The following is a 24,519-nucleotide window of genomic DNA, read 5'->3' on the forward strand; positions in this document are numbered from 1 at the left end:
ACGTACGTACGCGTATCAGGGAATTTTCGTAGCGTGCCTCGGTAATTTGCTTTTCACACCATTTGAAGAGAAACAAAATACGCGGGAAACGAGTTTCAGTTCGTGACGTGAGGTCGCTGCCGCTTTTTTTTTTTTTTTTTTTTTTTATTTAGGATATGGAACGAAACATCCAGAGTCAGAGAAAATATTGTCCTCTACACACCGTTAAGAGATTAGAAAACAAATCCCTAGCGCCAAATGCTGCTGGAACATGCTGTCTGTTCTGTTTCTTTTGTACTGACAGGTGGTAGATACAAACTTTTCAAATAAGCTTCTGTCGACTTTTTTTATATTCTTTTTGGACGACGTTTGTGCGCCCCATATCCCCTATGGATTCAGTCTGTACGTTGTGTGACAGTGTTCCTCCTCCTAGGTACAATCTGGACTCTGAGTTAATTAAAAGGCCACGCTGGCAATCGATAACCGTCAGCTGGAATAGTCTAGGCTTTCGCTCTTCGCCCAATGGGGCTGTAGACTGTTAAATTCCCCTGAGCTGGGCTAAAAATGTTTCGTCTTTTATAACAATTTAATAAAAAATATTATTTGAAATCCAGCATGCCACCAAATTCATACAAGCAATGCCATTTATGGGAGTGGTACACTACAACATATTACATTGAAGTCCAGGAAGTACAGTTACCAATCTTTCGCTATTCCGAATGGGGGATATCAGTGTTACTGTGAGACTATAACAGCCAAGAGCAATGTATCACTCCTAGGCGGTCAAAAATATTTCAACATTAGATGATGAGTATTGGGCATGTGAAATACATATCTTTAATCGGTCTAATTTCCTGGTTAGACTAGAACAAGTGGCTGATTGTCACAGGTACGATAGTGATAAAAATCGACAGGAGCTCGCCATGATCGTTCTATACACCGCACAATAAATAAAGCTCTTCAGACCCTTCACTGATTTTGTTTCACCCTTTACAAGCGGTATTCTCACCTCAGAAGATCATTTCCGAATGACCATCACCCAAAAAAATACTCTTTTTTAGTTCAATGTCCTGTTGATGTTATATTGTGGCTCGATGAACTGACCAATAGATTGCAGAGACTTTTGAAAAACAGATATAAACTGAAGGTTATCAGAATTTGAACAGAAGAAAGGATAATGAATAACGGAAGCTTACTTATTGTGTGGATATGGTATTACAGGAACAACACTTAATTAACTTAAAGGTCGTTTAGGGGTATTACAGTGGTCACAGTAGTTCACACTCAGGAAATAAGCGTAGACAGAGGAACAGATGTAGGAATCCTGCATCGCCGTTCTAGGCCAGATCATAGCAGGAGTAGTTTTTCGTTGCCTTCTTTCAACGTACTATGAAGTTACAAGTTTGTATCACTATACGGTAGATGAGGGTGATCACTGCTTGTGCAGTATAATGCTGCGATTCTGATGTTGTGGATGAATAGAAGGGAGAGGTTAGAGCCCAGCGGCAACACATAGCCTACTGTTCTCGAGTAGCACTAACGGGGTCGCCGAGCTTAACATCTCCATACGACGGACGGATCACGAGTGCCACATGCTCTCACTTCATGAGACACTGCGGAGAGGTTTTGAATTTAACCCAGGGCAACGGCGCTGGGACTGGTGATCAGGAACTTTATACCACCATCTCTTCTCCCTTGCTGGCCAAACACTAGAAGTGAAACTTTTCCTGCAAAAGGGTTCGAAACTGCTTACCTCCGAGTCGAGAGATGCTGCGGAGGCGTTCGTTAGCATCCTCTAGTATGGAGGCGTGTCATATGGGGGTATAAAGGGCCCGAAATATAGCACACAGAACTGACACTTCTGGCAGAAACAACGGTTGTTCACCGCAGCTGAGTAGAAGTGAATGTGGATGAGAGCTGTGTGAGTACTATTCACTGCTTCTTCAATTCTTCGCAAGACTTCGTCGGTAGTAGTGAGTGGCGACTGGTGGAATGCCCTTCTCTCGGCTCTCCATGGCTAGAAGTAATCGGTAGCAAGTCTGGAAAACGTGCTGGCCATGACCACAGTCGAACATCCGTTGTATGATGGTAGTCAAGGACACCACGGGCAACATTCAGTTTTGCGTTAGAAATGCAGTGGCTGCTCATAATTTATTACGAGCGGCGTTCAATAAGAAATGCAGCACAGCTTTTTCTTCCGCCAGTTTAAGTTCAAAATGCGGAATTTGTTATGAGACGTAAGCAATATTCCCGTTTCAGCCCCAATAGTTTCAAGAAGTTCCAAAAAGGAAATTCGTGTCTGTAACTAAGGAGTGATCCAAGCATGCATCTCTCGTTTAGGTTCTTTTGTCGGAAAACCAGAGCATAGCAGACATTCGTAAGGGCTTGCAGATCCACCACGGATACTTGGCAGTGAACAAAAGCACGACGAGTTGGAGGGCGAGGTGTCTCAAACCTGTCCAATCTCCCGCGTGCCGGCTGGCAGCATACAGCTGTGACTCCTGCAAGGCTGGAACGTGCGCACACTCTCATGATCGACGGATCACAATCAAAAACCTAGTCGCTCAACTGGACGTCCATGTTGGTAGTGCTGACACAGTCGTAAACCAGTTGGGGTACTCAAAGGTGTGTGCCCACTGGGTACCTAGGCACTTAACAGAAGACGATAAAGGGCAACGCAGGACGACCTGTGCAGAACTGCTTTTGCGGTACGAGATGCTCGTGACAATTTTTTGTCCAACATAGCCACTCGATCGAACATGGATTCATCACTTCTAATCGGAAACAGAACGGCAAACCATGGAGTGTCGCCACACCACCCCTCCTGGGAAGAAAAAGTTCAAGGCCACAACCTCAGCTAGTAAAGTCATGGCGAAAGTCTCCTGACACTCTGAAGTCGTTATTATGTTTGATGTCCTCCCTCATGGTGCAACGATTATCTCTGAAGTGTATTGTGCTACCCTCAGGAAACTGAAGAAACAAGATCAGCGTATTCGTCGCCACCAAAACGCAAGCGAACTTCTCCTTCGCGATGACAAGGCAGTACCTCTCACGAGTCTGCACACCCAAGAGGAACTCAGAAAACTTCATTGGGCTATTCTTCTTCATTCACCTTCAGCCCATATGTCGCCTCTTTCGACTTCCGTATGTTTGGCCCAATGAAGGATGCACTCCGCAGGAAGCAGTACGTCGATGACGGAGAGGCTATTGACGCTGCAAGACGTTGAATCTACATCTACATCTACACCCATACTCCCCAAGCCACCTGACGGTGTTTGGCGGAGGTTACCTTGAGTACCTCTATCCGTTCTCCCTTCTATTCCAGTCTCGTATTGTTCTTGGAAAGAAGGATTGTCGGTATGCTTCTGTGTGGGCTCTAATCTCTCTGATTTTATCCTCATGGTATCTTCGTGAGATATACGTGGGAGGGAGCAATATACTGCTTGACTCTGCGGTGAAGGTATGTTCTCGAAACTTCAACAAAAGCCCGTACCGAGCTACTGAGCGTCTCTCCTGCAGAGTCCTCCACTGGAGTTTATCTATCAACTCCGTAACGCTTTCGCGATTACTAAATGATCCTGTAACGAAGCGCGCTGCTCTCCATTGGATCTTCTCTATCTCTTCTATCAACCCTATCTGGTACGGATTCCACACTGCTGAGCAGTATTCAAGCAGTGGGCTAACAAGCGTACTGTAACCTACTTCCTTTGTTTTCGGATTGCATTTCCTTAGCATTCTTCGAATGAATCTCAGTCTGGCATCTGCTTTACCAACGATCAACTTTATACGATCATTCCATTTTAAATCATTCCTAATGCGTACTCCCAGATAATTTATGGAATTAACGGCTTCCAGTTGCTGACCTGCCATATTGTAGCTAAATGATAAGGGATGTTTCTTTCTATGTATTCGCAGCACATTAAACTTGTCTACATTGAGATTCAATTGCCATTCCCTGCACCATGCGCCAATTCGCTGCAGATCCTCCTGCATTTCAGTACAATTTCCCACTGTTATAACCTCTCGATATACCACAGCATCATCCGCAAAAAGCTTCAGTGAACTTCCGATGTCATCCACAAGGTCATTTATGTATAGTGTCAATAGCAACGGTCTTACGACACTCCCCTGCGGCACACCTGAAATCACTCTTACTTCGGAAGACTTCTCTCCATTGAGAATGACGTGCTGCGTTCAATTATCTAGGAACTCTTCAATCCAATCACACAATTGGTCTGATAGTCCATATGCTCGTACTTTGTTCATTAAACGACTGTGGGGAACTGTATCGAACGCCTTGCGGGAGTCAAGAAACACGGCACCTACCTGTGATCCCATGTCTACGGCCCTCTGAGTCTCGTGGACGAATAGCGCGAGCTGGGTTTCACACGACCGTCTCTTTCGAAACCCATGATGATTCCTACAGAGTAGATTTCTAGACTCCAGAAAAGTCATTATACTCGAACATAATACGTGTTCCAAAATTCTACAACTGATCGACGTTAGAGATAGAGGTCTATAGTTCTGCACATCTGCTCGACGTCCCTTCTTGATAACGGGGATGACCTGTGCCCTTTTCCAATCCTTTGGAACGCTGCGCTCTTCTAGAGACCTACGGTACACCGCTGCAAGAAGGGGGGCCAGTTCCTTCGCGTACTCTGTGTAAAATCGAACTGGTATCCTATCAGGTCCAGCAGCCTTTCCTCTTTTGAACGATTTTAATTGTTTCTCTATCCCTCTGTCGTCTATTTCGATATCTATCATTTTGTCATCTGTGCGACAATCTAGAGAAGGAGCTACAGTGCAGTCTTCCTCTGTGAAACAGCTTTGGAAAAACACATTTAATACTTCGGCTACATAAAAGACATATAAGTTAAGATTAGTAAATTTAGCCGCTTTGGTGGAACAATTAACGAAAACCTTAATAACAAAACTAGGAAAGATGCTCAAATAAAATTCAACAAAACTATTGCAGTCAACAAACTGCTCTATGGAAGCGAGTTCCGGGTGGTTAGCAAAAAGTAAGAAAATCGTATTCAGAAACAAGTAATGAACTTCCTGAGGCAAATTAAAGTTTGCACAATAGGCTAAGAAATCCAGGTATTAGAGTATAACTAAAAAAAATTTAGTCTAAATTATAAAACTGTAAGGTATAAGCGAAAATGGAACGAACACTAGAAAGAATAGGGAGTGACAAATTGCCCTTAAGGGCTAGAAAATATTAACGTCAAGGAATAAGAAACAGCGGAAGACCCCCGTAACGATGGATACCGTAAAAGGTAATTTCGCCTAATACCTGAAGAAAAGAAGAAGAAGAAGAAAGGACTTTCATGAACTCTCCGTTTTTCTCGGAGTGATTGAATAATGGTGTGCTATCGACTGTGCAGTCGAGTTACCGCATAAAATTTTGCACTATTTTCCTACTACCGCGCCAGATGCCTTCTCGAATTTTCCTTTTATGTGTACTCGGTGCCGCGGGCCCCAGCCAGACTGTTGATCTCCCGCCGTTATTACTCGCTCATTACGAGCTGGACTGCCGACGCCCGGTAAGCTCTTTGTGCTCTTTTGTTTTCCATGGCCTGCTCTGATATTACTTGGAATTCATATTCTCTTGGCATTTGACTACTTTTTGACAGACTCCTAAATTAAGCTGTCCTGGCAACTTGGCGTTTTTACGTATTCGAGGCAGTCCTCAGTGACAGCTGTGGGTCTCTGACGTTTCTTAAACCTCTCTTCGACAGTTGTAATAGTCTGCACGTTGTAAGGCATATCACATTCGCATGTACGGTACGTACCCGGGGCTCTCGGAGACAGAAGTCTTTAACATTACAAAGAGGATTTTTTATCTTTCTTGACGGTAATGAAATTCACTGGATGCTTCCGTAGAAATCTTCCAATCTTGGCAGATATTGTGACAGCATAAGGTAACCTAGTGACCCTTGACGACTAATTCTTCGCGTCAGTCGTAACCTTTTTCTTAAGCGTTCTTGTTGTTGAGTGCAACAGGCGCTCAGTTTGACAGTCTGAGTACCAAATGCTTCCTAACAGCATCCGCAGTTGCTGTAATTCTTCAGCTTGGTTCTCCTTGCCTGAAACTGTTCGAACCTTATCGATTTAAGTATCCACCACCAAATTTCTCAGTGCTGGATGGTCTTGGTTCGAGACGTGGAGATAAAGAACAGTGCATGAGTTTTCTGTATATATCCTGACCTACGGATCCACCTGGTCTTCTCTTAAATAGCACTTGAAGGAAGGGTAGGATGTCCCCTTTTCCTATATCCTTTTGAATTTTTGTATTACAACGTGTACATTTTAAATGTTTCAGGAACTCTTCAAGCTTTTTATTTATTTTTTATTTATTTATTTATTTTTTCCTTCCATGTGATTTCATGGCAAACATGTCATCCACGTATCCATAGAAACGTTGACACTATACACGACGTATTCACCTCGCGACACGTGTTGCTTTCAAATTGGTGGGTTGTAAGATCCTTGCATCAAAGTGTTCCTAGTACAGGTTCCCCACGACAGACGATAACTGATTACCAACTGCCACGTTTTGTGCTTGTTCGTGATACTTCCTGTTGAATATGAAATAAGTTGAGACAGAAAGTGCCTTACAACTTCAGTAAAAGGATCAATGAAATTTTTTGCGATTAATTCTATGGATTTAAAGGGTGAGACTGACTTAAAGAGGGAGACAACATTGAAGCGGAGCATGATATCCGTATCCCGGAACCTCATGTGACTAACGTGCTGTACGATGTGAGTGACGTTGTAAATCTGATGTTCGCACATTCTCGCATACTCGCTGAGAATTCGTTTCAGCAGCGCACTCGAAACAAGATGTGGTTGGGCCCGATTTGCCTCGGGCGAAGTGCAGGAAGAGGAGGAGTAGGAGATTAGTGTCTAACGTCCTCTCGACAACGAGGTCATTAGCAACGGAACACAAGCTTGAAGTAGAGAAGACAAAGCAGGAAATAGGTCGTCCTCTTTCAAGAAGATATTGTGGCATTTGCCTTAAGCGATTTAGGGAAATCACAGGAAAGCTAATTCCGGATGGCCGGACGCGGGCTTAAACAGCCGACCTTCGGAACACGCGTTTAGTGAACGAAGAAGTCCGCGTTCTTCCTCGGTTTTGGATGAAGCGTTGCACTCCTGGGTACAGTCACATTCCGAAGACAACCACGAAGGCACTCGTCTCACGGTGGAACAAATGCACTACTGGCCATTAAAAATGCTAGACCAAGAAGAAATGCAGATGATAAACGGGTATTCGTTGGACAAATGTATTATATTAAAACTGACATGTGATTACATTTTCAAGCAATTTGGGTGCATAAGTCCTGAGAAATCAGTACCCACAACAACCACCTCTGGCCGTAATAACGGCCTTGATACGCCTGGGCATTGAGTCAAACAGAGCTTGGATGGCGTGTACAGGTACAGCTGCCCATGCAGCTTCAACACGATACCACAGTTCATCAAGAGTAGTGACTGGCGTATTGTGAAGAGCCAGTTGCTCGGTTACCATTAACCAGACGTTTTCAGTTGATGAGAGATCTAGAGAATGTCCTGGTCAGGGCAGCAGTCAAACAATTTCTGTATCCAGAAAGGCCCGTACAGCACCTGCAACATGCGGTCGTGCATTATTCTGCTGAAATGTAGGGTTTCGCGGGGATCGAATGAAGGGTAGAGCCACGGGTCGTTACACATCTGAAATGTAACGTCCACTGTTCAAAGTGCCGTCAATGCGAACAAGAGGTGACCGAGACGTGTAACCAGTGACACCGCATGCCATCAAGCCGGGTGATACGCCAGTATGGCGATGACGAATAAACACTTCCAATGGGCGTTCACCACGATGTCGCCAAACACGGATACGACCATCATGATGCTGTAAACAGAACCTGGCTTCATCCGCAAAAATGACGTTTTGCCATTCGTGCACCTAGGTTCGTCGTTGAGTACACCATCGCAGGCATTCCTGTCTGTGATGCAGCTTCAATCATAACCGCAGCCACAGTCTCCGAGCTGATAGTCCATGCTGCATCAAACGTCGTCGAACTGTTCGTGCAGATGGTTGTTGTCTTGCAAACTTCCCCATCTGTTTACTCAGAGATCGAGGCGTGGCTGCACGATCCGTTTCAGCCATGCGGTGAAGATGCCTGTCATCTCGACTGCTGGTGATACGAGGCCGTTGAGATCCAGCACGGCGTTCTGTATTACCCTACTGAACCCACCGATTGCATATTCTGCTAACAGTCATTGGATCTCGACCAACGCAAAGCAGCAATGTCGTGATACGATTAACCGCAGTCACGATAGCTTACAATCAGACCTTTATCAAAGTCGGAAACATGATGGTACGCATTTCTCCTCTTTACACGAGGCATCACAACAACGTTTCACCAGGCAACGCCGGTCAACTGCTGTTTGTGTATGAGAAATCGGTTGGAAACTTTCCTCATGTCAGCACGTTGTAGGTGTCGCCACCGGTGTCAGCCTTGTGTGAATGCTCTGAAAAGCTAATCATTTGCATATCACAGCATCTTCTTCCTGTCGGTTAAATTTCGCGTCTGTAGCACGTCATCTTGGTGGTATAGCAATTTTAATGGCCGGTAGTGTATTAGCAATAGGGCCATTACTTTTGAAATAATAAACAGCTTTCTTCCCTCTCTCTCGTTTTTGTTTGACTGCCCTTAGAGGTGAACCATTATTAGTTATCATGGGCCCTTAAGGGAGGCCTTCTTTGAATGCAGGGTAAGGCCATATAGTTGTGCTGGCACAGCTGTTGGTGTTCTAGGATCGTTAGTGATCTTAAGAGGGAAGCATGACTCATTGATAAGAGTCGTCACCATCCTCTCGATTTTAATGTTTGGATCGAATCTATCTGACCGTAGGCAGCTTCATTGCAAAATATTAAAAATCTTCTTACTGCAATCGACACGTGAAATTAGGGCTGTATCGTTGCACTTATCGCCTGGCATTTTTACAGTTTCCTTGCTCTCCGGAAGATTTCTCTGTGTGTCTAGATCATTCTTGAAGATTTTGGATCCTAGCATTTGCGCCTTGATGAGTCTCCACAGGTATTGGGGTGAACCACGTCATTGCTTCTGGTGGCCGCGAAGCCCAAACATGCTCTATAGAGCTGATGAACTATGCTATCGGTAGCATTTTGGAAACAGGCGCGGAATTCATCCTGTTACGAAAATCTTCTCTGTACCTAGTCCACATATTTGTGAATGATATCGGTTACTGTATGGCTCTCGGCATTGTGTCTTAGCTTTTCGCGCAAGCAATCAAAATCGGCTTTTTGGTGTGAAGACTGTATTGATTCAGATTTTTATCGTATCGTGTTGTCAATCCGTTATCAAGAACATGCAGAAAGTGTACCTTAAAGATATAGAAGAAGAAGCTGTTCTGAAGTAACATGCAGTATTCGTCGGGTGTCACGAAATCTGTATCGTCCTATTGCCTGGCTTGCACGGTTCATAATCCTATGGTCCGCTAGTACTTTAATACGATGCTTGATTTTGTTGAACGTAGGTAGAAGTTGTTCATCTCAAAGTGTTGTCAGGACGGTCAGTGTACAGAGAAATTGACCTTTCCTCTGGTGGGACTTACCCAATTTGGGTGCTCCCTGCGAAGTGATGTGATGTTTCGCGTTTTCTCGGCGTGATTTGTTTATGGTGTATTTTAGAATATTTTAGGGCGATATTTACTCAACCGAAACAGTAGTCTTCTTCAGCTGCCGCGAGTTCTGCTATTATGTGTACACTCTGCCAGGACTCCAACTAGACCGTGAAAGTATTATTGATCTCGTGCCGCTTTGTCGTTGATGCTGTCTTGATTTCCGATGCCCTCTGCACACTTTTACGTTCACTAGTTTTTCAGAAAAAGCTTGGATGTTCTGTGTAGCTATATACTTTCCAAGCGTTTCGCATCTCTGGTCGACGTAATGGCTGACGAGATATTAATAAATTAAGTGCTACTTCCCTAGCCTTACTGACACTGAAACCTCCGCTCCTGTTTATTACGTTTCCCGAAATCGAAATTCGATAGACTCGTTGGATACACTATTGCTGAAACTTGGCGTACGTACCACGATACTAATGTCATCATATTTTACTTCATGATTGTATATGAGGCAGTGCTCGGTAACGACTGCAGAGGGCGTTCAAAAAGTTTTTCACAGTCGTCTCTAATTTTTATGTTTTTTGCAGGAAAGGGATGAAATTTTTTGTGAACATACTTGGAACATTTAGCTATATGTTGGTATGTAAAAGTATTTTCTTTTATTTACAGGCAATCCGTAATGGTCCGTGAAGTGGACGTCAGGTTGCGACAACGGTCGGTGACGGAGTTCCTCTTCAAGACCGGCAATGACTATGCCACATCGACTCACAGGACGTTGCTCTCTGTTTATGGGGAGGACACAGTGGATCGCAACAGTGTACAGCGGTGGTTGCAGAGGTTTAAAGAAGATTATTTCTCTCTACTGGACAACCCACGATGCGGTAGACCATCGACGGCAGTGAGTGATGTGAATAAGGAGACCATTGATCAAGTCATCCAAAATGACAGATGTGTGACGACACGATAGCTTGCTGAAATGACTCGTTTCTCGTTGGCTAGTGTGGTATCACTGGTACAGTTACTAGGGTAGAGATAAATCTGTGCACGTTGGGTGCCTAGATTATTGACAAGTGAAATGAGAACGATGAGGAAGAATGTGTGCGAGGGTCTCACTAAGACCTTTACTAGCGAGTGGAAACAGTGTTTTGACGGCGTCATTAACCAGGGTGAAACATGGTTGTCATTGTCCGAACCTGAGATCAAAACCCAGTCCATGGAGTGGCGTCATCCGGGTTCCCCTCGGAAGAAGAAACCAAGACAGCAGGCCGAAAGGTGATGGGCTCCTTCTTCTGGGATCAGTATGGTGTCATTTTTATTGACTTTTTGGAACCTAACTCCACAATTAACCGGGGCCGTTTTTTGTCATTGGACAAGCTGCGACGTGCAATCAAGACCCACAGACCACAACTTCAGGGTCAGCTCATCAGACTACACCATGACAGTCCCAAAACCCATACAGCACTTATGACGCAGGAAAAAATCAGGAAAGTGGATCTGAAAATTGTTGCTCATCCTCCCTACAGTCCGGACATGGCTCCGTCTGGTTTTTGCCTGCAGTAAAACCTTTGATAGTGAGAAATACTCTATTTCTTGTGTCAAGAGATGGTGTAAAAGTCAATCTCCAGAATTTTACCAAAGTGCATTTACATCATGGAAAGAACGTTGGTCAAGATGCGTCACAGCTGATGAAGGCTTCACTGAGTAGGCTAAAAGTATAGCTAAATGTTCCAAGTATTTTCACAAAAAATTTCATTCTAAACCTGCAAAAAGTAAAAAAATTAGAGGCGACTGTGCAAAAAGTTGTGAAGGCACTTTGTAATTTGCATGGATTGTTTTTCGCAGGCAGGTCTCAGTTCGCTGTTTGTAATGGTCTGTCACACGTAAGACATTCCGCATTCTCATGTGACGCGGTGCCCACCCGGTTTTCACAGACATAGACCGATTTTAACTTTACAAAGAATGGTTCAAATGGCTCTGAGCACTATGGTACTCAACTGCTGAGGTCATTAGTCCCCTAAGACTTAGAACTAGTTGAACCTAACTAACCTAAGGACATCACAAACAGCCATGCCCGAGGCAGGATTCGAACCTGCGACCGTAGCGGTCTTGCGGTTCCAGACTGCAGCGCATTTAACCGCACGGCCACTTCGGCCGGCTTACAAAGAATATTTTTCCCTTGTTGACAGGAGCGAAATACATCTTATGCTGTGTTTTAGTTTGATTCTGTGGATATTCGAGGAAATTGGATCAGCATAAAATAGATAAGCAAGGCTTTGTTTCTCTTCCTCAGTCTCAGGTTCTTGCTTAGGTGTTCTTGATGCTGATGACACCATTAATAAATTTAGACGTCGATCAGAAATCGGTAGCTAAGGTAGAATATTCAAAATTTCTAGGTGTATGCATTGATGAGGGGTTGAACTGGAAAAAACACACTGAATATCTGCTGAAACGTTTGAGTTCAATTACCTACGCTATCAGAGTCATTGCATTTTAGCGATATAGATCTCAGTAAATTAGCTTACCACGCCTGTTTTCATTCTCTGCTTTCGTATGAGATCATATTCTGGGGTAACTCATGATTGAGTAAAAGAGTGTTCATTGCACAAAAGCGTGTAATCAGAATAATTCCTGGAGCTCATCCAAGATCATCCTGCAGACACTTATTTAACGAGCTAGAGATCTCAGTGCAGCCTCACAATATATATATATATATATATATATATATGTGTGTGTGTGTGTGTGTGTGTGTGTGTGTGTGTATTCACTTATGAAATTTGTTATTAACAATCCGAACGAATTCAAAAGTAATAGTAGTTTACATGGCTAGAACACTAGGAGAAAGGATGATCTTCACTAAATTTATCTCAGAAGGGGGTAAATTATGCTGCTACAAATGTCTTTGGTTACTTACCTAATAGCATCAAAAGTCTGACAGATAGCCATATTGCAGTTAAAAGTAAATTAAATGAATTTCTTAATGGCAACTCCTTCTACCCTTTACATGAATTTTTGGCTATAATAAGTGGGTAATTTCCCCAACTCCCACAAAAAAAAGAAAATTAAAAATATTAATTGTTATGTAATATTTTGTGTAATTTAATAACCTGTATAGAAACCTTTTATTAACCTGACACGTACCATATCATTACGAAGTGTAGTATTCATGGTCTATGAGACAAGTAATAATCTAATCTAACGTTATCTAAATACAAAGCCCGCTCAATTCGACTATATGAGTACCCATTTCTGTTTGGTCTGGACACCTCAATTACCATATTTAAGGCCTTCAGAAAATGTCTGGAGCTACTGGGAACAGTGCGTGAAACGTAGTAGCCTTCATCTCCACATGATAGTACTTTGGGAAACCGAGCAACGTGGCGCAGTGCGTAGGACACTGAACTCGCATTCGCGACAGCGACGGTTAAAATACGCCTGCGGCCATCCCGATTTAAGGTTTCCGCAGTTTCCCGAAATCGCTTAATGTATAGGCAGGGATGGTTTCTTTGAAAGGGTATGGCCGATTTCCTTCCCCATCCTTCCCTACTCCGAGCTTGTGCTCCGTCTCTAATGGCCTTGTTGTCGACAGGACGTTTAACACTAATGTCGTTCTCCTCAGTACTACAGAAATAAAAGTGGTAATGAGCGTACGACATCTAGAATGAAATTTTCACTCTACAGCGGAGAGTGCGCTGATATGAAACTCTCTGGCAGATTAAAACTGTGTGCCCGACCGAGAGAGAGCACTTGCCCGCGATAGGCAAAGGTCCCGAGTTCGAGTCTCGGTCGGGCACACAGTTTTAATCTGCCAGGATGTGATATGAAACTCCCTGGCAGATTAAAACTGTGTGCCCGACCGAGAGAGAGCACTTGCCCACGAAAGGCAAAGGTCCCGAGTTCGAGTCTCGGTCGGGCACACAGTTTTAATCTGCCAGGATGTTTCATATCAGCGCACACTCCGCTGCAGAGTGAAAATCTCATTCTTGAAACATCCTCCAGGCTGTGGCTAAGCAAGGTTCGCAGGAGAGCTTCTGTAAAGTTTGGAAGGTAGGAGACGAGGTACTGGCGGAATTAAAGCTGTGAGTCGTGCTTGGGTAGCTCAGTCGGTAGAGCGCTTGCCCGCGAAAGGCAAAGGTCCCGAGTTCGAGTCTCGGTCCGGCACACAGTTTTAATATCTGCCAGGAAGTTTCAGCGTACGGCATAGTTTGCCGGGAGGCCCCAACCGGTGAAGTTCTGCGCCACGTGCAAGCCTTATTTCAGTCGACGTCACATAGGGCGACTCGCGCGCCAGTGATGAGCACAATATAACAGCCAGTCCCCGAGCGGAGAAAATCTTCAACCCGGCCGGGAATCGAATCCGGACCCGCTTGCGAGCTCGTTACCACCCAGCTAAGCAGGTGTACAGAATTAGGTAAAATAATCAACATTGAATGTCTTCAGCTGTTGCTGGGTACCTGAAGAAACAAGGGTACTCTTCCTCACCGAATTGTGGCCATAATCAATACTAGAGGCCAAGAGCTACGCTATTAACGCATGTCTCCGGGGAGCATCACTCTTTTTTCTTTAATGGTGCTGTGAATCGGGTGCCAAATCTTAGGACGGTCACGAGTTGAAAGTGCGGGAAGGCTGTAGGCAGGCGTGCGGACTTTGGTTCGCTAATCCGCCGCCTGCAGGACAGTATTAGGCGTGTTTACCAGGTGTCCGAGGGCCGCCGTACGCCGTATCGGATTCCGATACTCTCGTCTGGCCACTGCTCCGCGCGGACAGAGGCCTTTGGAGGCAAAACTGGACTGTGCCCCTCCTCCTCTCCCTCCCTCCCTACCCCCCCCCCCCCCCCCAATCAACCACGCTCCAGGATGTTCCAGCTGTGGACACTCTCCGCGCGCGATGGGCCCAAGCTGTGTGGACAGAGGCCGCCAGTCCATCAGGCCAGCCCATCAGCGGCGCAATAGCCTTTGGAACAGTTGCTATAACAACCACTCCTGCGGCTGTCGCCTCTGTTACGGTCGATCTGAAGTCCGCACCACAGGGCTTATGAGGTTTGTCCCGAGTTCTCTCAGGATCTGCAGCTGTGTCTTTAATGCAGCAAAGGGACACAAATTAACAAACCAGTAAAACGCATCAGAGGCGCTTGATGGAATCCAACCGGTGGCCTTTAGTTTCAGTAAGGCGTTGGTTGCCAGTTGATCTTAACTGAAGATTATATTTATTAATAGAGTGAAATTTCTCTCATTAAATGGACCGGACATCTTATTAAGTAGTGGTGTTTGCAGAAGGAATTTTGATTCTGCAGCAGAGTGCAGGCTGACTTGAAACTTCCTGGCATATGTAATCTGTATGCTGGACTGGGTGTCGAATCAGCCACTTTCGAGAGGAAGTGCTGTATCGATTTAGCTATACAGGTATGTGAGTGGCCCGAAGACTTCTAAAGTAATAGAACCTAGTGCGTTGTCCTCGATGGTGATATCTACATAAATAATCTTTTGGATAGGGTGGATAGTTATGTGCGGCTGTTTGCTGATGATACTGTGGTATACGGGAAGGTGTCGACGTTGAGTGACTCTAGGAGGATACAAGATGACTAGGACAGCATTTGTGATTGGTGTAAAAATGGCAGCTAACTCTAAATATAGATAAATGTAAATTAATGCAGATGAATAGGAAAAAGAATCCTGTAGTGTTTGAATACTCCATTAGTAGTGCAGCGCTTGACACAGTCACGTCGATTAAATATTTGGGCGTAACATTGCAGAGTGATATGAAGTGGTCCCATGTAATGGCAGTTTTGGGGAAGGCGGATAGTCGTCTTCGGTTCATTGGTAGAATTTTGGGAAGATATGGTTCGTCTGTAAAGGAGACCGCTTATAAAACACTAATACGACCTATTCTTGAGTACTGCTCGAGCGTTTGGGATCCCTATCCGGTCGTATTGAGGGAGGACATTGAAGCAATTCAGAGGCGGGCTGCTAGATTTGTTACTGGTAGGTTTTATCATCACGCGAGAGTTACGGAAATGCTTCAAGAACTCGGGTGGGAGTCTCTAAAGGAATGGAGGCGTTCTTTTCGTGAATCGCTACTGAGGAAATTTAGAGAACCAACATTTGAGGCTGACTGCAGTACAATTTTACTGCCGCCAACTTACATTTCGCGGAAAGGCCACAAAGATAAGATAAGAGAGATTAGGGCTCGTACAGAGGCATATGGGCAGTCATTTTTCCCTCGTTCTTTTTGGGAGTGCAACAGGGAGAGAAGATGCTAGTTGTGGTACGAGGTATCCTCCGCAACGTACCGTATGGTGGATTGCGGAGTATGTATGTAGATGTAGATGTAGATGAATAACGACCCAACTTCACAGTTTCACTGCAGCCAGTACGTCTCGTGCGTGATGTTTGGAAGGTAGCCTTTCTATCGGTACAATACTGCCCAATAAAGGCCACTAAAGGCAAAGGCACGAACTCGAGTACTGTTCCAGAGACAGCTCGTCCCGCTAGGAGTACAGGAGAAGTTTTCGGCTCCCACTTCAAGTGGGTCCCTCCCGTGGAGCCGTCGCCGCTCATCGGCAGTAAGTTTAAAGCTGATGTATCAGCACTGGTTACTTATACTCTATCCTTACCCTTTTAGTCACTTTCGTGAATATTGCTAACAAAAAACCAAATCTCGGCGTTCCCATGGGTTAAACCTTATCACCATTGATAGCTAACTTTTTTATCGGCAATTTTGACGAGATGCCATTCGAGTTGGCGGAAAAGTAACCAAAAGTTGTGTGGTGGTATGTTGCTGGAGGTGTCTCTCAGATGTGAAAAAAGTTGTAACGATTTTTCTAACAGCTTTATTCGATCCATTAGAATAAAAAATTTCGCTCCTGCCGCTGTGACCGAGCGATTCTAGGCGCTTCAGTCCGAAAACCGCGCTCCTACTACGGTTGCAGTTTCGAATCCTGTCTCGGGCATGTATGTGTGTGATGTCCATAGGTTACTTATATTTAGGTAGTTCTAGGTCTAGGGGACTGGTGACCTCCGATGTTAAGTGCTTAGAGCCATTTGTACCATTTGAAAAAAATTGGCACCTCGATATCTACTTTTTCTACACGTCTTGAGAAGAGTGGGTGGAGGGTCGGGAATGGGGATATGATAACGGACTGGATGGTGTTCCGGGACATAAATCCCGCGAAAATAGAATGAGAACCATGTAACGACCATAAAAAATGAGATGGTTTTCAAAGTAGGGCGGTAGCAGCAACGCCGCACGAGATATAATGAACTGGACTAAAGGCAGATATTTTCTAATTACCGGCACACGATTTAGCAACATAAGAACAAAACTGATAGTCACTTCTGGTAAGTTGGCATATCCTAAAGTTAAATGAACATGCACGTACAGGCCCCTAGAGAACAAAACTGATAGTCACTTCTGGTAAGTTGGCATATCCTAAAGTTAAATGAACATGCACGTACAGGCCCCTAGATTATTTTGTATCTTATACACTGTAAGAAAATTAAAACCTACACCTTGACATCAAAACTTTATTAAAAATATAGTTAGACAGCTGCAAGAGGATAGATAAGTCAAAAAACACAATGCAGCGTATCCTCTGAAACTATTTTGAAATAGAAACGTAGCAACAGACTCACAAAATTTGTGATGTTACAGTTGAAAAGTCAAAATCCTGTTCTATTTCATTTCTGTTACATTTCAACACTTCTTGTTGCACTGTTAGAAATGTTTTTACGATAGTAATGTAAAATAAAAGAAGTAGGATTAGACAAGATTCTGAAAATAAAGTAGGAATTGCGGATCGTATAAGACGACGCTAAAGGTTGAAGCAGTGAAAAATAGGATTAAAGACTATTGTTTGAGACTTTTTCTGTAGTGCACATTCTACATAAAGATACCATAGGAGAAGTCTGCAACAGAGTAACAAATTAGGACTATGATAGTATGGAAGAGGAACATCAGAATATGAAAAGAGAAAAGTGAGATATAGGAATGCTACAACTTATGAGTGACAGTGAATATGACGCCCGGATACAGGCAGTTAGGAAATAACTAGCCACCTCTAATTATTGAAGATTGTAAGAAAATTCACTTTTTATGAATTCTACAGTTACCATTTTCATGTGTACAGTAAACCGTCACTAATGCGGACTATTCCAGATAAGTGACAGTCGGAATTATTGAAAATCCGAATTATAGGACTGTTTTACAACATATTTGTTGTTGTTGTTGTGGTCTTCAGTCCTGAGACTAGTTTGATGCAGCTCTCCATGCTTCTCTATAATGTGCAAGTTTCTTCATCTCCCAGTACCTACTGCAGCATACATTCTTCTGAATCTGCTTAGTGTATTCATCTCTTGGTCTCCCTCTACGATTTTTACCCTCGACGCTGCCCTCCAACACTAAATTTGTGATCCCTTGATGCCTCAGAACATGTCCTACCAACCGATCCCATCTTCTAGTCAAGTCGTGCCACAAATTCCTCTTCTCCCTAATTCTATTCAATACCTCCTCATTAGTTACGTGATCTACCCATCTAATGTTCAGCATTCTTCTGTAGCACCGCATTTCAAAAGCTTCTATTCTCTTCTTGTCTAAACTATTTATCGCCCATGTTTCATTTCCATACACGGCTACACTCCATACAAATGCTTTGAGAAACGACTTCCTGACAAATCAATACTCGATGTTAACCAGTTTCTCTTCTTCAGAAACGCTTTCCTTACCATTGCCAGTCTACATTTTATATCCTCTACTTCGACCATAATCAGTTATTTTGCTCCCGAAATAGCAAAACTCCTTATGATTACAGTGTACGTACAATGTCACTGCAAAAACTTATAAACTCGATTAAAAAATAATTGAGGAAATATACGATGGTGGTATTAATGTTGACGTTTTCTACGTATCACAACCATCGGTGGAAGCATAAGCGACCAAAGAGACTACTATCGAGGGCTTAACCGCCTATGACGAGCTAAAATACACCCACAGGCGATAACATCGGCAAGCCTCTGCAAGTCAGCAACATTGACTGGATATGCCCGCTTCTATGCTCGCATCTCGTGGTCGTGCGGTAGCGTTCTCGCTTCCCACGCCCGGGTTCCCGGATTCGATTCCCGGCGGGGTCAGGGATTCTCTCTGCCTCGTGATGGCTGGGTGTTGTGTGCTGTCCTTAGGTTAGTTAGGTTTAAGTAGTTCTAAGTTCTACGGGACTTATGACCACAGCAGTTGAGTCCCATAGTGCTCAGAGCCATTTGAACCATTTGAAACCGCTTCTATTAAAGCCGGCTAACAGGCCATAGCAAGGAAGTCGACAAGCTCGCACAATAATGCACAGATAAACCGCCAACACTACCCTCCACTATGAATCCAATAAATGAATTATCGGACATTAAACGATGAGGAACCTATCTGTTGCAGGTGTGCTGACGCTGACCGAGAAATCAACACCGGCACCCAGTTGCAGCCGCAGAGTAACACCACCACACAGCGTCAAAGGTACTGGTCTTAGGGCGAATACAGACTACTCTGACGTGACGTGGAAACCCGTGGGCTCACGTCATAACGCGCGTGATATAAAAAGCAAACACAGGGTTTTCTGCGCTTATGTTTATATTGAGCTGACGAGACGTAGGAATGCGTTGGATGATGCAATCTGACGCTAAACGCCTTATGACGCGTGGGAAGAATATCTAAAGTTCTAGATTTTCGTCAGTCGTGGGAAGGCGTCAGAAGTGTGAAGTGGTTTCTCCTCTACCGTTTGCAGTTATTATTTGAAGATGGAGGAGATCTTGATTGAATACGTTCGGTCAAATCCAGTGCTGTATGACCCTACAAACCGGGAATATCGTAACCAGCATTTAAGGAAAGAGGCTTGGGACGCAATAGGAGAAAAACTCGGCATTACAGGTTAGTGAAAACAGTTCCTTTTTCCATATTTTTTATTAGTTTTAGTTTTTTCCAATTCATAATAGTTCTATAGGCGTTATATTTTATATTGATAGGAAAAAAGTATCAATCCATAACAAGTAAAACCAGATATGAAAATAACAGATATCTATTATATAAATTGGATTATATGAACTGTAATTAAAAATAACACCCAATTCAACTTAAAACGGTCGGTTATAACGAATGCGCGTATTAAGTAAGTAATACTGGACGTGACATGGAGCAACTCTACCCTTTCGAATGGAGTGCCACTGCCACGGACAACTTGCTGAACCATAATCAGAAACGAAGTACTTTTTGAACTTATCTCTGGTGATGGCTGCTTCTCTCACGAAATTTCGACGAATCGGTTCGAGGTTGGCTACACCATGAATGTGTTCGCTTTCCATTCTGATTGGTTCCTCGAAAGGGGAAATATTTGTTGATGTTTTCCGAAGCGTGTAGACAGGTGGAAGCTAAAACTATTAGATCGGCAGTTTCTGGTTTAGTTCCAATGGGCTTTAGAAATATTCTCCAGCGCCCGGCTAGAATTCCGAACGCATTTTCTACAGTCCGTCGAGCTCTTGAATGACGGTAGTTGTATACCTTCTCTTCGTCACTTGTAATGGCTGCTTTGCTGTATGGACGCATCAAATATGTTTTAGGAGGGAAGGCTTCATCTGCAATAAGGAATCTCCATTGCTGATAGTAGCTCTTTGTCTTTTGGAACGGGGTATTTGTTGCTTTCAAATCTTTCCCCACCTCAGATCGCTCAAAAGTTCCTCCATCGCTACTTTTGCCGTAAGCTCCAACGTCAACAAGCGAGAATTTGTAATCTGCATCTACCAAAGCAAATAAAACAATGAAATATATTCCTTTGTAGCTATAGTACAATGAACCAGCACCAGCTGGACAACGGATTTGCACGTGCTTGCCGTCCAAAGCTCCTATGCAGTGTGGATAATTCCACTTCTCATCATAATCCTTGGCTATCTGTTCCCATTCATCTTTGTTTGGTTCTGGCATGTAAATCGGTCGTAGAGTTTTCCAAATTACCTCACAACATTCTTTAACTGTATCTCCAATGGTTGAAACTCCAATCCGAAATGAAAAACCCAATGTTCTGCAAGAATTGCCAGTTGCCAAGTACCTGTGAACAGTGAAAAAAAGCCCACTTATTGAATTATTAATCTTTACGTTGTCCTTTGGCAACTAAGCGACCTTCGTCCTTGAGCGCCAAAGGAGAATAAATGAATAACTAATAGATAACTATGGTGCGTTTAAAATTACTTGCGACTTTTGACAGTTCGTTACGGAGCGAGTGGAGGGGAGTGTTGTTGCCAACGGGTGCCGGCAGGCGGCGATATCGCCACGCCTAAAAGGGGCCGGCCGCCAGGTAAACATTCTTTAGCGGTAGAGAAACGACAATAATGAACAGAGAACATTCTTTGCCGGCAAAGAAACAATTGTGGTAGTGTTTACCTACGGCCTGGCGACAGGAATGCCTTACAGGCCGACACCGGTGGCGGCTCGGGGGGAAAGCCTGGCTCGTCATTGGTGCTGCCTGGGTAACGGAGTCACGTCACCTCCGGCAAGCCAAACGTCAAAATTCCCAACTAATTTTAAACGCGCTATGAAGCCTAGCCTAGAATTCTAAACCAATTTTTGTGTTCTAGGTAATGAATGTAAAGACAACTGGAATAAACAGCGGAATGCGTACATCCAGGCTAAACACCGTAGAGCCACAAAATCAGGTCAGGCAGCTAAGAGTTTGAGCAAATGGAAACTTGAAGATGAAATGGCTTTTATGAATCCAACTCTCGTAACAAGGAGAACTCGAGGAAATGCGGAAGACAGCCCCAAAAATTAAGATTATGATGGAACACGTGAAGAAACTGGCCTATGTCCGATTGATGAAACAGACTCACAAGTGGTCTCGTCAGAAAGTTCCCAATTCAGCCCACCAAGAAACGATCAACTGGAAAGTGCAGTCTCTACAATGGCGGAGCCCATCGACAATCCCAATGCTAATGTATCAGATTCTCCATCAACGTATACTCAACCTACAGCAAAACCGTAACGCCTTATGCTGGAAAAAAACGTTTGTCGTCATCCGTACAAGATATGGTGAAAATAATGAAAGACAACCAACGCTTGCGCTCCCAAGTACTTCTTCAAAGTGCACACGCTACATCAAGTGACAACGTGGACGATGAGTGCGAACTTCTTTTCCTCAGCATGGCGAAAAATGTGAAAGAAATTGCGTCCTGATGAGGAAATTAGAGTGAAGATGGAAGTGAGAAACATTGTTTTGGGGGAAAGGTTGCAAGCAGAACGTGGGAGCTCATTTCAGGTGAAACCTGGTTACCACAATACTCTTAATACAAATCCATCATAATTCTAGCAATCCTCCTCAACACCATATCCTCAACGATCTGAACAGAGCTTGGACTGGTCAACGGACTCAACGTTGTCCTACACTTGGCATGAGAAACAGCAAGAATACTTCTGTAATTTGTAATTGCCTTTGTGATGTATAATAAAACGCACTTTGTGAAAAGAAAATCAATAAAAATTCCAAAATGTCTCTGTGATAATTTTTTTCCCTCCCAGATATTTAATACAATAAAGTATTAGCACTTACCTCAAGCAAATCGCAAGTCGTATTGCATGGGGGCTTAGTTAAAAGAATAATGAATAAATACAATAATTTTAGTAGCTGTGTGTCCGGTTGCGAAGTCTCGTAACTGGTTGGCCCTGACTAGTATTAGCAAGCAATCTGACTGCATAAAATAAAAATAAAGAATGACAAGAAATGTCCATTAACATAATTGATTAATTAAGTCCCCTGCAACTATAAAAGCACTTTTCTGTTTGTGGTAGTGTGACTCAAAATACGTGTATCTGGCTCCGTTCATCCTCAATACGACGAGATATTTTAAACACCATTTACAATGAACTAATTGAAAAACCAGAAATACTATAATTGCACACAGAAACCAGAATTACAAGTGTAATACATGACCACGAGCCAGATGCTTTGTTGACTGAAGCTGTGACCAAGAGGCATTGTCATTAAAGAAATCTGTAATATTTTTTTTACCTCAATATATATTACGAAAAATACAATGTGATCATTGCAATATCTTCCATCTATACATTACACCAACCGAACAGCATCTACTCTCTCGCCTAACAGAACAACAACTGCACTCGACATCCTCTGAACTATTACTGCCCTCGACATCCTCTGAATTACTACTGCACCAGTGGAGGTGGCGGAATAATAATCTTTGTCGCCATCTCTGTCACTGTGATTCAGTGTAGCCACCTTAAAGCATCTCCGCCGGAATACTTTCCCCGAGTTGAGTGGAGCGTTTTTCTATTATCGGGAGATGGTAGAATTCGGTTTTTGTCATTCTGTAATACCACTTAAACCACTCTTCATCTTATATTAGTTGATGCATTAAATTTTGGAACTCCCCGATTTCGTCTCGCAACATATTGATAGGATGCACCCTTCTCTAGACAAGCAAGTGGATGCAATACACAGAGCAGCCATTTCTTCTTCTAGCATGTAAAAAATACGCAGTACATTCATGGCTGCAGGTTCAAAACAAACTGTCGGAAAATACAATGCAGACGAAGTAGTTGTTTCATGATGCTATACGTCAGGCCAATGTGAACACAGCTTCATGTCTGACGTGGTCCCACACTGCCTGACGTGGGAACACGTCACGTCATAGTAGTCTGTGTTCACCTTTACAACCCGATCTAACTATCGTAGAGTTTTTTTTCCTTGGCTCTTGTCTTGCCACTAACCCCCCCCCCCCCCCCCCCCCCGGGCCCCATCCCGGTCCTTCAAACCGCTACCCTTCGCTGAAATTTCGACCCAATCTGTCTCCAGATGTGCGCGTATTAATGGATAGCCCTAAACAGACGTTCGCAAACATCGCAGTACCCACATCGTGCGACACATCACTTAGTGAAAACTAACAAATATCAGAGATGGCAATAGACCATTTGTGTTGGCCATTATCCCGGTGTTGCCGTGGAGGGGCTACACCCTATTCTTTACATAGTACAACGCACAGAACATTCACAGAATCATGTGAAACCAGCGGGAAAATCGTTCTTTGGGATTTGGTTCACCTCGCGCAGTATTGGCTTGAACGTTAATTACGTCGTCAGAGCTCTCATCCTTCTTATAATTTCCAGCACTTCGTCGTTTTCATGTAGTTTCGTACTGATAATATCAAATCTCGTCGCCCGCGGTGAATTTTTTTCCGGAGATGAATTGTCCGCGTTTTGCATTCCATTCAAGTCGCGGCTGGCGTCCACACGTCACCTTTTTTGCTCGGGAGCGGTCATGTTTGGGACAAATACTGAACACACTTTTATCCTCTACTAAACCTCCTAAAGAATCCTTGAACACTTGACTTAGAGACGTTTTGCTGCGTTGTGATTAGTGGGACAACAATGTTACCACAATACGGCCGCACGCCCACTGGTTAACACCGCTTGCAAACAACTTACTGGCCAACACACATTTGTCGACTACAGTTGTTACTTCAAGGTACCATCGTTGGTACTGTGCTAACGTCATTTGTGCGCCAGGAAAAAAGCAATCTTGGAACTTTTTCTATGGGGGGCTGCCTTGCAGGGGTTAAATGTAAACTGGATCAACTGTAAAGTTATATGAGATAGTTTCCAGAATGAGATTTTCGCTCTGCAGCTGAGTGTGCACTGATATGAAACTTCCTGGCAGATTAAAACTGTGTGCCAGAGCGAGACTCGAACTCGGGACCTTTGCGAGCGAAAGGCCAACGTCCCGAGTTCCAGTCTCGTTCTGGCACACAGTTTTAATCTGCCAGGAACTTTTATAAGAGGTAATTGGAACTATGTTTAATTTAAAAGCGACTACTGTAATTTTTTTTGAGTCATCATTCTTCTGACTGGTTTGATGCGGCCCGGCAC

The sequence above is a fragment of the Schistocerca piceifrons genome, chromosome 5 (assembly GCF_021461385.2).
Source record: "Schistocerca piceifrons isolate TAMUIC-IGC-003096 chromosome 5, iqSchPice1.1, whole genome shotgun sequence".
In the NCBI taxonomy this organism is placed as follows: Eukaryota; Metazoa; Arthropoda; class Insecta; order Orthoptera; family Acrididae; genus Schistocerca; species Schistocerca piceifrons.